Raw genomic sequence first — 14,853 nt, forward strand, 5'->3', positions numbered from 1 at the left:
TCACGGACCAAGAACTCAGGGTCATGGTGGAGGAAATAATCAGGGTAGAGCCCCAGCTCTTCGGCACACAAGTGCAGCACACCACAATAGCCAGGAAGGCGGAGCTATGGCAAAGGATCGTCGACAGGGTCAACGCTGTGGGACAGCATCCCAGAAATCGGGAAGACATCCGAAAGCACTGGAACGACCTACGGGGGAAGGTGCGGTCGATGGTGTCAAGATACAACATCGCTGTGCAGAACACTGGCGGCGGACCCCCACCCACTCCACCCGAATTCACAGCATGGGAGCAAGAGGTCTTGAACATCCTGCATCCTGAGGGCCTCGCTGGAGTAGGCGGAGGAATGGACCCTGGTAAGTCTAATCTCAACTACTTCACCCCCCCCAACCACCAGCATGCCAACCAGCACCCCCACCCTCACCCCTAACCCCCAGCACACATACTCCCTGTTAATGTCTCACCAGCACAACCCACCCAACCCAACCCAAACCCCTGAATGCCAACACAAACCATGGACACCCATCACCTAAGCATGACCACTGCACATACCCATCCCCCCCACAAACCACCCTCACAACTCCTCCCACATGGGACTGCCAGCACTGGGGGACAAGGCCACCCACAAATCACACGCCACGGCACACACAAAATCAATAACCATATTCTTTTACCCCTGCAGGGCCCGAACGCCAACACACCGGCCAGGAGGATCCAGATTTGTCCATCCCACCCCCAGAACAGGCCCCTAGTGATGACAGCAGCTCTGTCGACCTAGAACCTGATGACCAGCCCGGACCATCGGGGACCTCTGGACAGTCAATTACCCTCAGTCAGCCCCAGGCCACAGCAGACCTACCCCCTTCAGGAAACACCAGCACAGCACCCACCCAGCGGGCCCATGCTTCTGTCTCCAGGACAGGTCAAGCAGCGGTGTGTCTACCAGTACAGGGCACCCAGGGTAACCCACAACCCCAACAACAACAGGGACCTGGGGGCACTGGTAGTGGGCACACCGTCCAGGGGACAGAGGCCCAGGAACAAAGAGGAACTGGGAGGACTGCTGTGCGACAGAGGGAGGACAGGCCTAGGGAACCCACTGTCCAAGAGGCCCTCACCACCATCATGGGAGCGTACCAACTCTCCCAAGAGACGATGGCGACGGTCCTGGCCAGGTTCCAGGAGATCCAGGCCATGCAGGAGGGCCAGTACATGGGGTTCCGGGAAGAACTGCGCAGCATCAGTTCCACAATGGGTACAATCGTGGTGGCACTCAACCAGATTGTCACCACATTGCGGGACCATGTGGCCCCCCAAAGGGCCCCTGCCACTAGCATGGAGGAAGAACAGCCCACCACCTCCGCCGGCGCTAGTGGTCAGGAGGCCCGACACAACAGCAACGGCCCTCCCGGACCCCACCCCCTGCAGAACAAGAACCACCCCGCAAGAAAGGCCTGAGATCGAGGAAGAAGACAGAGTAGGATGTCAAGACCCCTGCCATGCACGGAAACCCCCGGATGTCATCCCACTGTCCCACTTGTTTACCCTGTACAACCTTGAACTGCCCCTGCTCCACCTTCCACAGGCATATGGACAATGGACCTGTAGGAACGACAGTCTGGACACTGCCATGGACATGCCTCCACCATCACCCTTTTTGAACTATACACCTATTTTAAAACTTCAATAAACACAATTATTGCACATTAACCAACTGGATTCTGCTATCTATTTATTTAAACCAAATGTATTTGATATAACCAACAAAACATTTCTAGTTACATTGTGATGACAACATACCAGTGTCACACAGCGGTAGTCCATGGGGAAAAAAACCAGAGGGCACTCCGTGGGGATCAGATCACTGAAATAGGAAGTGATATACACAACTAAGTTACCATACATTGGGGTGAAAGGTCAGACAGTAGAGAGCCACTACAGTTACAGATATAATACAATGCAGGAGTAGATTATTACCTGTGTGTCACTGGAAATACTGCAGTATCACTCTGTCCCTGTTGTATGTGTCGTCCTCTTCGTCTTCCTCCTCTTCACTCTCCGCAGGCTCCACAGCGGCCACAACACCACCATCTGGACCATCCTCCTGCAGGAAAGGCACCTGGCGTCGCAAGGCCAGGTTGTGAAGCATGCAGCAGGCCACGATGATATGACACACCTTCCTTGGTGAGTACATTAGGGATCCACCAGTCATATGCAGGCACCTAAACCTGGCCTTCAGGAGGCCGAAGGTCCGCTCAATCACCCTCCTGGTACGCCCATGGGCCTCATTGTACCGTTCCTCTGCCCTGGTCCTGGGATTCCTCACTGGGGTCAATAGCCAAGGCAGGTTTGGGTAACCAGAGTCACCAATTAGCCACACACGGTGTCTCTGTAGCAGTTCCATCGCATAAGGGATGCTGCTATTTCGCATGATGTACGCGTCATGCACTGACCCTGGGAACTTGGCATTTAAATGGGAGATGTACTGGTCAGCCAAACAGACTACCTGGACATTCATCGAATGATAATTTTTACGGTTCCTGTACACCTGCTCATCGTCTTTTGGGGGAACCAAAGCCACATGGGTACCATCAATGGCACCAATGATATTGGGAATGTGTCCAAGGGCATAGAAATCACCCTTCACTGTAGGCAAGTCACCCACCTCAGGTAAAATGATGTAGCTCCGCATGTATTTCATCAGGGAAGACAACACTCTGGACAACACCTTTGAAAACATAGGCTGAGACATCCCAGATGAAATGGCCATGGTAGTTTGAAATGATCCACTTGCCAAAAAATGCAGTACTGACAGCACCTGCACTAGAGGCGGAATCCCTGTGGGTTGGCGGATGGGTGACATCAGGTCTGGCTCCAGCTGGGCACACAGTTCCTGTATAGTGGCACGGTTGAGTCTGTAGGTGAGTATGACGTGTCTTTCTTCCATTGTCGACAGGTCCACCAGCGTTCTGTACACGGGAAGATTCCTCCGTCTCCTCGCAAGTCCCAGCGGACGATGCCTAGGAAGGACAACATGGAGCACAGAGTCAAGCAACCCACAGGTAAGTGCCCACAGCATGCCCAGTACACAAATCTCTCGGGATTGAATGGCTAGTATGATTGTCGGTGCAAGGCCTAGCCATGTGTGACGCAGTAGGAATGAAGCCATGTGGGCCCTTGAAATGGCGGCTGCCTGACCTGTGAAGTGTGACAATGTGAAGTGAGGTCATTGCGCAAGCGTGGCACACCGTGGCGGTAGGCGGTCGCAGTCCGCGGCGCAAAGCTGCATTGGACAACATTGAACCCTATGGGTTTCAGGAGCCAATGGCGGTGAGCGCCGGCGGTCGCGGTACGCACCGCCGCGGTACGCACCGCCGCGGTACGCACCGCCGCGGCACGCACCGCCGCGGCCGTAACCGCCATTTTCTCTCTGCTTGATCACACGAGACCTGAGCATCCACAGGAGAGGACCTATACTGCAAGTGCTGCTGTGACCTCGGTCTGGAAGTGACAATGGCTGCTGCGACTGGGGAAAGGGCCCCCGCCTTCAGTTCCGAGGAGTTGGAGAAGCTCGTGGACGGGGTCCTCCCCCAGTATGCGCTACTCTACGGGCCTCCAGACCAACAGGTGAGTACACGGGGCAATGCATAGTGCCCAATGCCTGGGCTGAGTGGGGAGGATGTACGATGGAGGGGAGGGCAGCGAATGACGAATGCATGGCACGACAGATGAGAGCATGTGCCACATGGCAAGGTTGGGGAGGGGGGGCCACTCACATCGAGCATGCAGAAAAGTGATGATGTTTCTCTTCCCCCCCTGTACATGTCACATAGGTCAGCGCCCATCAGAAGATTGACATTTGGCGTGCCATCGCCAAGGACGTCCGGGCCCTGGGGGTCCACACCAGAAGGGGCACCCACTGCCGCAAGAGGTGGGAGGACATCCGCCGCAGGAGCAGGAAGACCGCGGAGGCTCTGCTGGGGATGGCCTCCCAACCTAGGAGGGGTGCCAGTCGTACCTTGACCCCCCTGATGTCCCGGATCCTGGCGGTGGCCTACCCCGATTTAGATGGGCGCTTGAGGACATCACAGCAGACACAAGGGGGTGAGTACCAGCACATTCAGCTATTTTGCGCGCAGTGGAGGTGCCTGGGTGGGGGAGGAGGGCTGTGGGTATCCCTAGGCCAAGGCGATTTCTGTAGGATAGGCCCGTCTGTGAGGTATGGTCCTGTGCCCCCGCCCCCCACCTCTGTAGGGTGCCTAGTAACGCGATTCATGGACCAGTGTATACTGTGTGGGCAGTTGTCGCCCATAGGCTTGTAGGGCATGTCCCAGTGAATGAGTAGTGTACCCCAAGTGCGCAGCGTAGTGCAGGGGGCTTCTGTGTCTGTCCTCTCCGCCAACGGTGTCCCCAATGCATGCACTCAACTTGTCTTTATGTTTTCCACCCCCCCCATTTTCTTTGTTTTTCTGTGAATGTGTGCATTAGCATCATCAGGCGGAGGAGAAGTGGCATTGGCGCAAGAGGGAGCTGCATCTCACATGGCCCCGGAGGGCCATGCAACGGACTCCGACATGATCAGTGAGACAGAGGGCGAGGGGGGCTCCACCACGGGGACCCGTGGAGACGGCAGCGACACCGACACGTCCTCGGAAGGGAGCTCCCTTGCGGTGGCGGCAACATCCGTGCCCACCGATCCTACAGGTACAGCCGCCACCCAGCGCACCAGCTCCGCCCTCCCAGCAGCCCCTCGGCCTTCGGCCCGTGCCCGCAAGGCCAGGAAGCCGGCCATCTCCTTCGCCCCAGGCACATCAGGCCCTGCCCCAGTCACCCCTGCTGCCCTCAGTGAGGAGGTCATTGACCTCCTGAGGACCATCATTGTTGGGCAGTCTACCCTTTTGAATGCCATCCAGGGTGTGGAGAGGGAGGTGCATCAAAGCAATGCATACCTGGAGGGCCTTCATTCGGGTCAGGCTGCCCATCAACGATCGTTCAACGCTCTGGCCTCAGCACTGACGGCAGCGATTGTCCCTGTCTCCAGCCTCCCTCTTCTGACTCCCTCCACCCAGTCCCACTCCCCTGTTCCTCTGCCTATCCCATCCACACCTACAGACCAGCCTGCACACACCTCAACACCCAAGGGCAGCTTATCCAGACATAAGCACCACAGGACACACAAGCATTCACCCAAGCAACATCCAGATGCAGACATGCCAACAGCCACTACCTCCTCTGTGTCCCCCACCTCCTCGTCTCCCTCCTCCCTCCCTGTGACGTCTCCACACACACCTGCAAGCACACCACCATCAGCCATTGCACCCATCACCAGCACACCCTCCACACCAGTCCGCACACGTGCAGTCACCACCCCCACTGCCATGTACACGTCCCCTGTGTCCTCTCCCAGTGTGTCTGTCACCCCCGCTTCCCAACCACACAAACACAGGCAGGCACCCAAACAACAGCCATCCACCTCACGTCAGCCTCCTGCCCAAGCACCTGCACCCAAAGACAGCACACTTGACTCTCCTACAACCACATCCTCTTCCTCCACTCCCATGCCCACTCCAGCCACCCTTCCCATGGCTCCAAAGAAAATTTTGCTCTCTAAAGTGGACCTCTTTTCCTCACCTGACCCACCCCCTCCATCCCGTAAGAGTTCCACAAACACCTCAGCCACCACCAGCCCAGCAACTCCAAAGAACGTCGTGCCTAGTTTTTGGAGTCTGCCCTTTCCTTGGGCTGGGACATCGTCCAGCAGCAAAGGCACAGCCAGCCCCCCCCTGTGAAGAGGACCAAAAAACTGAAGGGCAGGCGCGACAGGCCTGATACGCCTGCCCCCAAGGAGGGTAGCCTTGCACCACACCTGCCACATCGGGTAAGGGAGCCAAGGGCCACGGACAGTCTGCCAAGGAGGGCAAGGGCAGCAAGGAGCAAAAGGCAGGGAGCAGCCGACCTGGCCATGAGGGCCCCACCAGCCCCATTCCGGGGGTATCGAAGGAGAGCCAGGGCCCCAGGACTCCATCACAGGAGGGCCCCGCAACGGAAAGGTCCGATGCAGACTGAGCGGCAAGTATTGGCCAGGTGTGGTTCACTGGAAACACAAGACAGGCACCGCTGAACAGGGCCCCGCCGTGAGGAGTACCGCTGAACAGGGCCCCGCGGTGAGGAGCACCGCTGAACAGGGCCCCGCCGTGAGGAGCACTGCTGAACAGGGCCCCACCGTGAGAAGCACCGCTGAACAGGGCCCCGCTGTGAGGAGCACCGCTGAACAGGGCACTTCCTGTCAAGCACCGCTCCGCTGGGCCCTTCCTGTCAAGCAGCGCTCCGCTGGGCCCTTCCTCTCAAGCACCGCTCCGCTGGGCCCTTCCTCTCAAGCACCGCTCCGCTGGGCCCTTCCTCTCAAGCACCGCTCCGCTGGGCCCTTCATCTCAAGCACCGCTCCGCTGGGCCCTTCATCTCAAGCACCGCTCCGCTGGGCCCTTCCTGTCAAGCACTGCTCCGCTGGGCCCTTCCTGTCAAGCACCGCTGGCCCATTGGCAGTCCCGGTTCTGTGTCGGGCAGGCCTTCACGACGCACTCTGCCCACCATGCCTCCTCCATGACCAGTGGTCTCTGTAATCCACCTGATGGACTGTGGCTTTGCACTCCCCAGGATGGCACAGTGGGCAAGCCACCCACTGTAGAGACTTGTGAGACTGTGGCTTTGCACTCCCCAGGATGGCACAGTGGGCAACCCAACCACTGTAGAGACTTGTGAGACTGTGGCTTTGCACTCCCCAGGATGGCACAGTGGGCAATCCACCCACTGTAGAGACTTGTGAGACTGTGGCTTTGCACTCCCCAGGATGGCACAGTGGGCAACCCACCCACTGTAGAGACTTGTGAGACTGTGGCTTTGCACTCCCCAGGATGGCACAGTGGGCAATCCACCCACTGTAGAGACTTGTGAGACTGTGGCTTTGCACTCCCCAGGATGGCATAGTGGGCATGGAGGCCCTTCGTGGATCTGGCGTTGTGGACTCATGTGGCTGAGGTGCCCCCACTTCCCTTCCCCCTGAGGTGCCTGTCTTTTTATTTTAGTGATGCCCCAGCAGTGTTCTCTCCAATGGACTCAATCTTGTGTGTGGGCTTTGCCCATGTGTTGCTGCACATTGGCCCACGGACATTTGGACTTTGAATGACTAGGCCGGACTTTTGCTACTTGTATGGATAGAGTTCTAGATGTGTATTCATTCTTCATATATTGCTAAGGTCGCTATACTTTATTGTTGCAATAATATGGTTCTACTTTTACATTCATTGCCTTTTGTCTTTGTTTTTTGGGGGGGGGTGTTGGGGGTGTCACTCTGACTTTTTTATCTGCATAGGTGTGTAGGTATTTCGGTGGGGGTGAGGGTGGGGGTGGGTGTGTGGCGTATGTGTGTGCCCGTAACCTTTCCTCCTCCCCCCTCCCCTGTGTCGTAGGTGCAGTACTCACCGTTGTCGTCTGCGGCGAGGTTCGTGATCCTGGAAGAAGAGCAGGAAGGCAATGGCTGGGAGGATGTGGAGTTCGGGTTCCATGCTGTTCCGATTCCGCGTGGAGTGTGTCGAGGTAAGCGTTTTCCATTGGAGATGTCTGTTTCCGCCGTGTTTTTATCGGCGGGGCTCCCGCCCCGGAAAAGGTGGCGGATTGGTGGGTCGTGATAGGGTGGGCGGTACATTGTCTTCCGCCTGCCTGTTGGCGGTGACCGCCGCGCTGTTTGTTTGTACCGCCGTGGCGGTCGGAGTGTTAAAGCGGCGGCCTGTGTTGGCGGTTCCCGCCAGGGTCAGAATTCATATTTTTAGGCCGCCAGACTGTTGGCAGGTTGGCCGCCGCTTTAACACTGACCGCCAGGGTCAGAATGACCCCCTTTGTTTGCTTTTAAAAGACTTAAGACACTTTATATCACTTTTACAATGATATCTGAACATATATTTATTGCATTTTAATTGTTTTGACCTGCATTTATCCAGATAAATATTATATATTTTTCTAAACACTGTGGTGTATTTTTGTGGTGCTATATGGTGTTATTGTATGATTTATTGCACAAATACTTTACACATTGCCTTCTAAGTTAAGCCTGACTGTTCAGTGCCAAGCTACCAGAGGGTGGGCAGGGGATAATTTGGATTGTGTGTGACTTTTCCTGACTAGAGTGAGGGTCCTTGCTTGGACAGGGGGTAACCTGACTGCCAACCAAAGACCCCCATTTCTAACACCGAGAATACTAGAATAGTCTCTCCTGTAGGAGAAACTTTGATGGAACCAGATCATTGCTAGACCTTAGTCCATTCAGAGTTCCTCCGGATACAGTAACAGGGTTGAATGTTAGTCAGAGCCTGAAATTACTGACACCACAAGCTGAATACCCCACAAAGTACTGCTAGGGAAGAGGAGTACTTGAACTATAAGAGATTAGGGATGGTAGTGGGTGAGCTCATTGAATGAACTATGGCTCTGAACAGACTGGAATCTTACACAGAGGCAGAACTGAGGTATCTGTGCCCTAAAATAACGAGTGAAGTGAGCAACGTGCATCAAACTTTAGCAGATTTGGCAGAGAAGTACAGAATAGAAAAAGTGAAAACAAAGTACTTGAAAAGGAGTTACAGGTTAGATTTTGACACTAAAGATTTTGAACACATGAGATCTGCAGGAATGAAGGCACACCTTAGGGAGTTACTCCAAAGTGTCCAGACATGGGGAGCATTAGACAAGTGGGAAGGCAGATGGGTAAAGAAGAGAGATAAAAGGAAAAGGGATTCCGCAGATCTTACTGCAAATATGTAGTAGAGTAAGGATCCAGTGAAAATGTTATTAATGAGACAGATTCCAGAAGGGAATTTTGTCCATGTCCCATGGAGCAGAAGTGACATTCTATCCTTTACAAATTATTATCCCAAGTTGAGAGAGAAACCAGTACAAGGGTACCAGCAGTCAGACAGGTTCGTGAAACTTGCAAAATGCCTATGGGAAGACTTGAACACTCTGTTAGAGATAGTAGTTCCAGCTGATTTGTGGATGGAGTGCAAGAGGAGCATAGATTGGCTGACAAAAGAACCAGAGAGAGATCCGAGTACAGATGCACCTTCTCCCAAGGTAATTAAATATTACTACAAAGTAATTGAATTTTTGAAAATGAGAATTTTGCCCAAAAACATTGACTGGCAGAGAATAGAAAGGATGGCTCAGGAGGCGAAAGAGTCAATACATGCATATTACGAGCAATTGCTGCAGGCATTTAAGCAGTACAGTGGTACAGAGACAATCCAGCCGAAAGATATGATTCATTTTGTGTTTAGATTTGTGGAACAACTAAGACCTGAAATTAGCCAGATGACTGAGAGTCATTTGATTTGCTGGCAAGCAAAGCCAATTGATGAGGTATTGCATTATGCAAAGTACTGTAGTGATTAAATTGAGTTGAAGCAGAGAAAGCTGAAGGAAAAGGCAATGGTAATGCAGATTAAGGCAGCGCAAACAGGGATGCAGGGAAATTTTCCACAGCAGCAGCAACAGCAGCAGCAGGGAAATGTGCTATATCAAAATCAGATGAGAGTTAGAGGTCACAGAGGAATTGGAAGTGGAAACTGTAATCCCAATTTGAGTACTGTAGTGCTTCAGAATGATGCGCAGGGAATTAAGAGATTGTTGCCTTGTCACGCCTGTGGAGCGGTCGGAGATTGGAGTGTCCGGTGATGGTGCAGGGAGGTGTTGATCAGCAAACAAGTGATATCAATTCGTTCCAAAATATGAGAGGACCTAGAATGAGAGGTCATAACCCAAATTTTCATAACAATGTGAATCAGATGCAAAATTTCAAACCCATGCAGCAGGTGCAGGTGCAAATGCCACGTGTGCAGATTACACAGTTGCAGCCAATGCAACAGCAGGTTCAATTGGTACCTAGACAGCATATCCAAATACCTCAAGCCCCAATGGAACAGCAGCAGGCGATGCTTCCTCAACATGTCACAGGCCAGACGTTTAACCAGAGTAATAACACAGTACACCAATTCCCATTACACAGTGAGAATGGAATAAACGATGATTGGGTGAGCGAGAGTTCGGATGAAGAGTAATGTGTGCTTTCAGCTTCCTTAGAAGTAGATCAGAAGGGTCCATATGTGAAAGGAAAAGTAATGGGTCACAAAGTTTCATTCTTGGTTGACACAGGAGCTACACGATCTACAGTGAGAAATGCAGAAGTCCCAAACGTGCCACTATCAGGAAAAACAGTTCAGATTGAAGGAGTAGCAAATCAGAATTTGACCAACCCAATCACAGAACCAGTTCAGGTTAAAATAGGCAACATTAAATGATTGAACAAATTCATACTCTGTGATTAAAGTCCAGTATCCCAACGGGGAAGAGACTTGATGTGTAAAACAAGATGCTCGAATACTTGCTCAAATGATGGAATCGAGATACAAACAGTGATGATGAGAATGACCCAGCTCCAGAGACAGAGTGTAAGACCATAAATAGAGAGTACCTCCTGATTAGTTTCTTTCCGGTGTTCACAGTGAAGGATCATACTCCTGACTTACAGGGAACAGTTAAAGAGAGAATATGGGATCTGACAGGGAAAGAGATTGGCCTGATAAAAGGAGTTGAGCCAGTTAAAGTTCCAATAAAGCTGAACGCAATTTTTCCCCAGATTCCCCAGTACCACATGCCACAGAATATCATTGAGAAAGTGCTTGCATAGTTGCAGAATTTGTAAACCAAGGGGTCTTGAAAGAAGTATTGAGCAGCCCATGTAACTCACCGATAATTGGATTGAAAAAGACCTGTGGGAAAGTTCAGATTGTTCAGGATCTGACAAAAATAAATTACATTGTGATCAAATGTTGTCCCGTAGTACCAAATCCTGCAGTGAATTTGTTTCAGATTCCATGTGATGCTGAATGGTTCACCGTCATAGACTTGTCACAAGCCTTCTTTTCTGTACCTCTTCACATGGATAATCAATTATTCTTTTGTTTCAAATTTTTAGATCAAGTTTATTGTTGGTGCAGAATTCCTCAAGGGTTTTCAGAGTCACCTTCTATATTCAATCAGATCTTGAAAAATAACCTGGAGTCATTGGAAATGCCTTTCCAAATGACATTGGTACAGTACATTAATGATTTGTTGATTGCATCCAAAATTAAGGAAGAGTGCAAGTGTGACACGATTGCCTTATTGAACCATTTGGGAAAGAATGGTCATGAAGTGTCTCCACTTAAATTGCAATACTGTCAGAAAGAAGTAAAGTATTTGGGTCACCAGATTGAGAAGGGAATAAGGAAAATATCCAGAGAAATGGTCACTGCCATATTACAGATGAATTCCCCAGCCACCCAGAGAGATGTCAGGATGTTTTTAGGGATGGTAGACTACTGTCGGCAATGGATTGCCAACTTTTCAGTCATTTCAAAGCCATTACAGAAGCTGACTCACAAAGAAGTCACTGATCTCCTAGTGTTATACTAGGCTTGTATGAAAGCATTTTCTGAATTGAGAGAGAGTTTGTGCAAAGCTCCGACTTTGGGAATGCCCGACTAAACTAAACCCTTCATGTTGTTTTGTCATGAGCGTGATGCATGTTCTTTGTCTTTCTTAAATCAGGTCTATGGAGGTGTAAACCGCTCAGTAGCATATTTTTCAGCTACTTTGGACCCAGTTGCAGCAGCTTTACCAGGCTGTTTGCATGCAGTTGTAACAGTTGGACAGAGCCTTTCACAGTGTGAAGGCATTGTGATGGGACATCCCCTGACTATTGTGGTCCCTCACTCCATTGAAGTTTTGCTTACGAGGACCAAAACGCAGTATTTGACTGGTGCCAGATTGACTCGCTATGAGACAAGCATCTTGGGGTCACCTGATGTGTCAATGAAAATATGTACAGTGCTTAACCCGGCAACCTTACTTCCAAATGAAGATGTTGAAATTGAAAAATTAGAAGACATTGAGCATGATTGTCTTGAAGTAACTAACCTGTGCACAAAACCAAGACCAGATATTACAGAAAACCGACTGGAAGAAAATGACTAAATTATCTTTGTTGATGGTGCCTGTCTAAGGGACAATACTAGAATACTGAGAGCAGGATATGCTGTGTGCACAATTTCTGGTATACTTGAAGCGCCCTGGCTTTGAGGAGTATATTCTGCACAGGTAGCAGAACTGGTAGCCCTTACTAGAGCATGCCATGTATCTGCCCAGCTGAAAGTTACCATGTATACTGATAGCCAGTATGATTTTGGAATAGTCCATGACTTTGGCTAGTTGTGGTCACAGTGAGGTATCCTGGTGAGAGAATTCAAGAATTGTTCCAAGCTATTCAAATTTCTGAAAAGCTTGCCGTGGTGAAATGCAGTGCACATCTGAAATCACATGATTTTGTGTCAATGGGAAATGGATATGCGGATCAAGTTGCAAGGTTTTGCGCATTGAACTGTATATCATTCAAGAATAAGTGGGAATTGTTATCTGAAGAAGAGACATGTTTAAGTTATGCATTACATCTTATGGATACATTGGAAGATTGGATTGAAGCTTACCCTGCACAAAGAAATGACAGCCTCACAGCAGCAAAACTACTGCTTAGTGAACTGATATTACATTTTGGGTTTCCAATCTCTTTAGAATCAGATAGAGGAAGTCACTTCAACAATGAAGTAGTGAAATTACTATGTGCAGCCTTAAACATTGAGCAGAAGTTGCCTTGTAGTTACCGCCATGAAGCATCAGGACTTGTAGAACAGATGAATGGTACCTTGAAATCAAGAATGGCGAAAATGTGTGCGCCAAGGAATATGAAATGGCCTGATGCACAGCCTTTAGTTCTGAAGACCATGAGAAACACATCCAATGGGAAGACAGGATTGTCATCGCATGAGATCATCATGGGCAGAGCAATGAGGTTGCCAGTGGTTCCTACAAATGCTCTTGTGAACATAACAGATGATATGGTGTTGGACTACTGCAAAGGTCTGGCTGATGAGGTTCGCTCTTTCTCTCAGCAGGTAGAAGTTACTACACTGCAACCGTTCAAAGATCAAGGACACAACCTGAGAGCTGGTGACTGGTCTGTGATCCGAAAACACGTGAGGAAGACATGTCTGGAGCCTCGGTGGAAAGGCCCTTAACAGGTAGTGCTGATCACTACTACAGCTGTGAAGTGCGCTGGAGTTCCAAACTGGATCCATGCAAGCCATACAAGAAAAGTGGCATGACCTCTGGACAATGAAGAGGAGTTGTTGAGAGTACCAACAATGACCATACCGACCTCAAAGCCGGAAAGAGAAAAAAGAGGATCTGACACAAGATCCGAGCTCATTAAGAATGGGTCAGTCACTCCTGTGAGAAACAAAGAAGAAGACCTCCAGGAGAGTGACAGTGCGCCAATCTCAATTGAGGCAGCAGGAGAGTCCAGTCAGAGGAGGGCTCTCCCAGAAGTAGACGATTTTGAGAGACAAACAGAGCAAACGCCATACCCTGAGGGGGAAGGAGTTGAAGCAGATCAAAGCCAATGTGGTCTGACTCCTGAACCAGTTCCAGGTCCGTCAAGAAAAAAACATACAGAGCAAGAAGAAGTCACAGGTTCAACACTGAAAAGAACATTGACCAAGGATCCACTGAAATTAGATAAGTGGCTGTCACAAGCAAATTAGAAGGAAGCCATTGTGACAACAATTGAGGAGGAAGTAGATACGCCAAGGAAAGAAGACCTGAGTGAAGGAGAGTTGAATGGAGATCGAAAGTTGAAAAGAAAGAGAATAGAAGGTCGAAGGTATGCTGGTCCTGAATGGGCATATGCAACTACAAATGAATGGCAAAGAGAATTTTTGTCTTCTTGTTTTGATCAAGACATTCCAGGTCAATATTTTGGCACTGGAGAGAGGTCAATGAACTGAACTGTTGAGACAAATATGAGAAAAGTACAAGGAAGAGAAAAAGAGGCTGTTGAAAGTAACCGGAAAATACTTTGATAACCAGATGTGACCAGATAACCTGATTTGACAAGCTGCTAAATCGATTTTTGACAATATTATTGATTTTGACAATGGATCCTGGAAGTGAAACTGAAAGCTGTGAATAATTGCTGAAAGAAGATTGAAGATTTTGATTTTGATAGTTATAAATTTTCTCTTCTGCTTTCTGATTCTTTACAGATCATGAGTAACATTAGCCAGCAGGGCAGGAAGAATAGGTGCTGTAAATACATGAGTGTTGGTTTGGCAATTGTGTGTGTGATAGTGTGCTTGATATTGATTGTGGGAATTACTGTTCTTGACCAGAGTAAAGCAAACCATACTTCAGCCTTAGAGACAACTACAACACTGACAGAAATAGAAAAGTTTAGGTTAGATGAGAAGTACTTGCACATAGACAATACACAAGGGGAACTTTCTTGTAATGTTTTCTATTGCTTGTTGAGTGAATATGTTGGGACGATGAATGTGAGAAATTGTTATGTGTGCACGCAAATTCCTTCATCAGTCGAAGAAGGAGTTACCAATCATAGTTTGCCCCTCACCTATGGGATAAGTTGCAGTCTGTTACTAACAATGTTTTATACCCAGAAGCACATTCAATACTTCTACTCCAACCATGATTTTGTGTTTTTTGTTTGTCCCCATACTTAGATACCTTAGTAGAGTAGCTAAGGACAATGACATAGAATTAGTCAGTGGATTCTTTGAGCCTACATTAACATTTGGCACTGCATAGGCACACAAGAATAACCTGACATGTTTGCTTAAACCATTAGAAAATCGCTTCTTAGATCAGACAGATGACAGGAGAAAGACGTTAAAGGAGATGTTAGAAAAGGGTTTAGA

This window comes from Pleurodeles waltl, chromosome 8 (genome assembly GCF_031143425.1).
Source record: "Pleurodeles waltl isolate 20211129_DDA chromosome 8, aPleWal1.hap1.20221129, whole genome shotgun sequence".
Classification (NCBI taxonomy): domain Eukaryota; kingdom Metazoa; phylum Chordata; class Amphibia; order Caudata; family Salamandridae; genus Pleurodeles; species Pleurodeles waltl.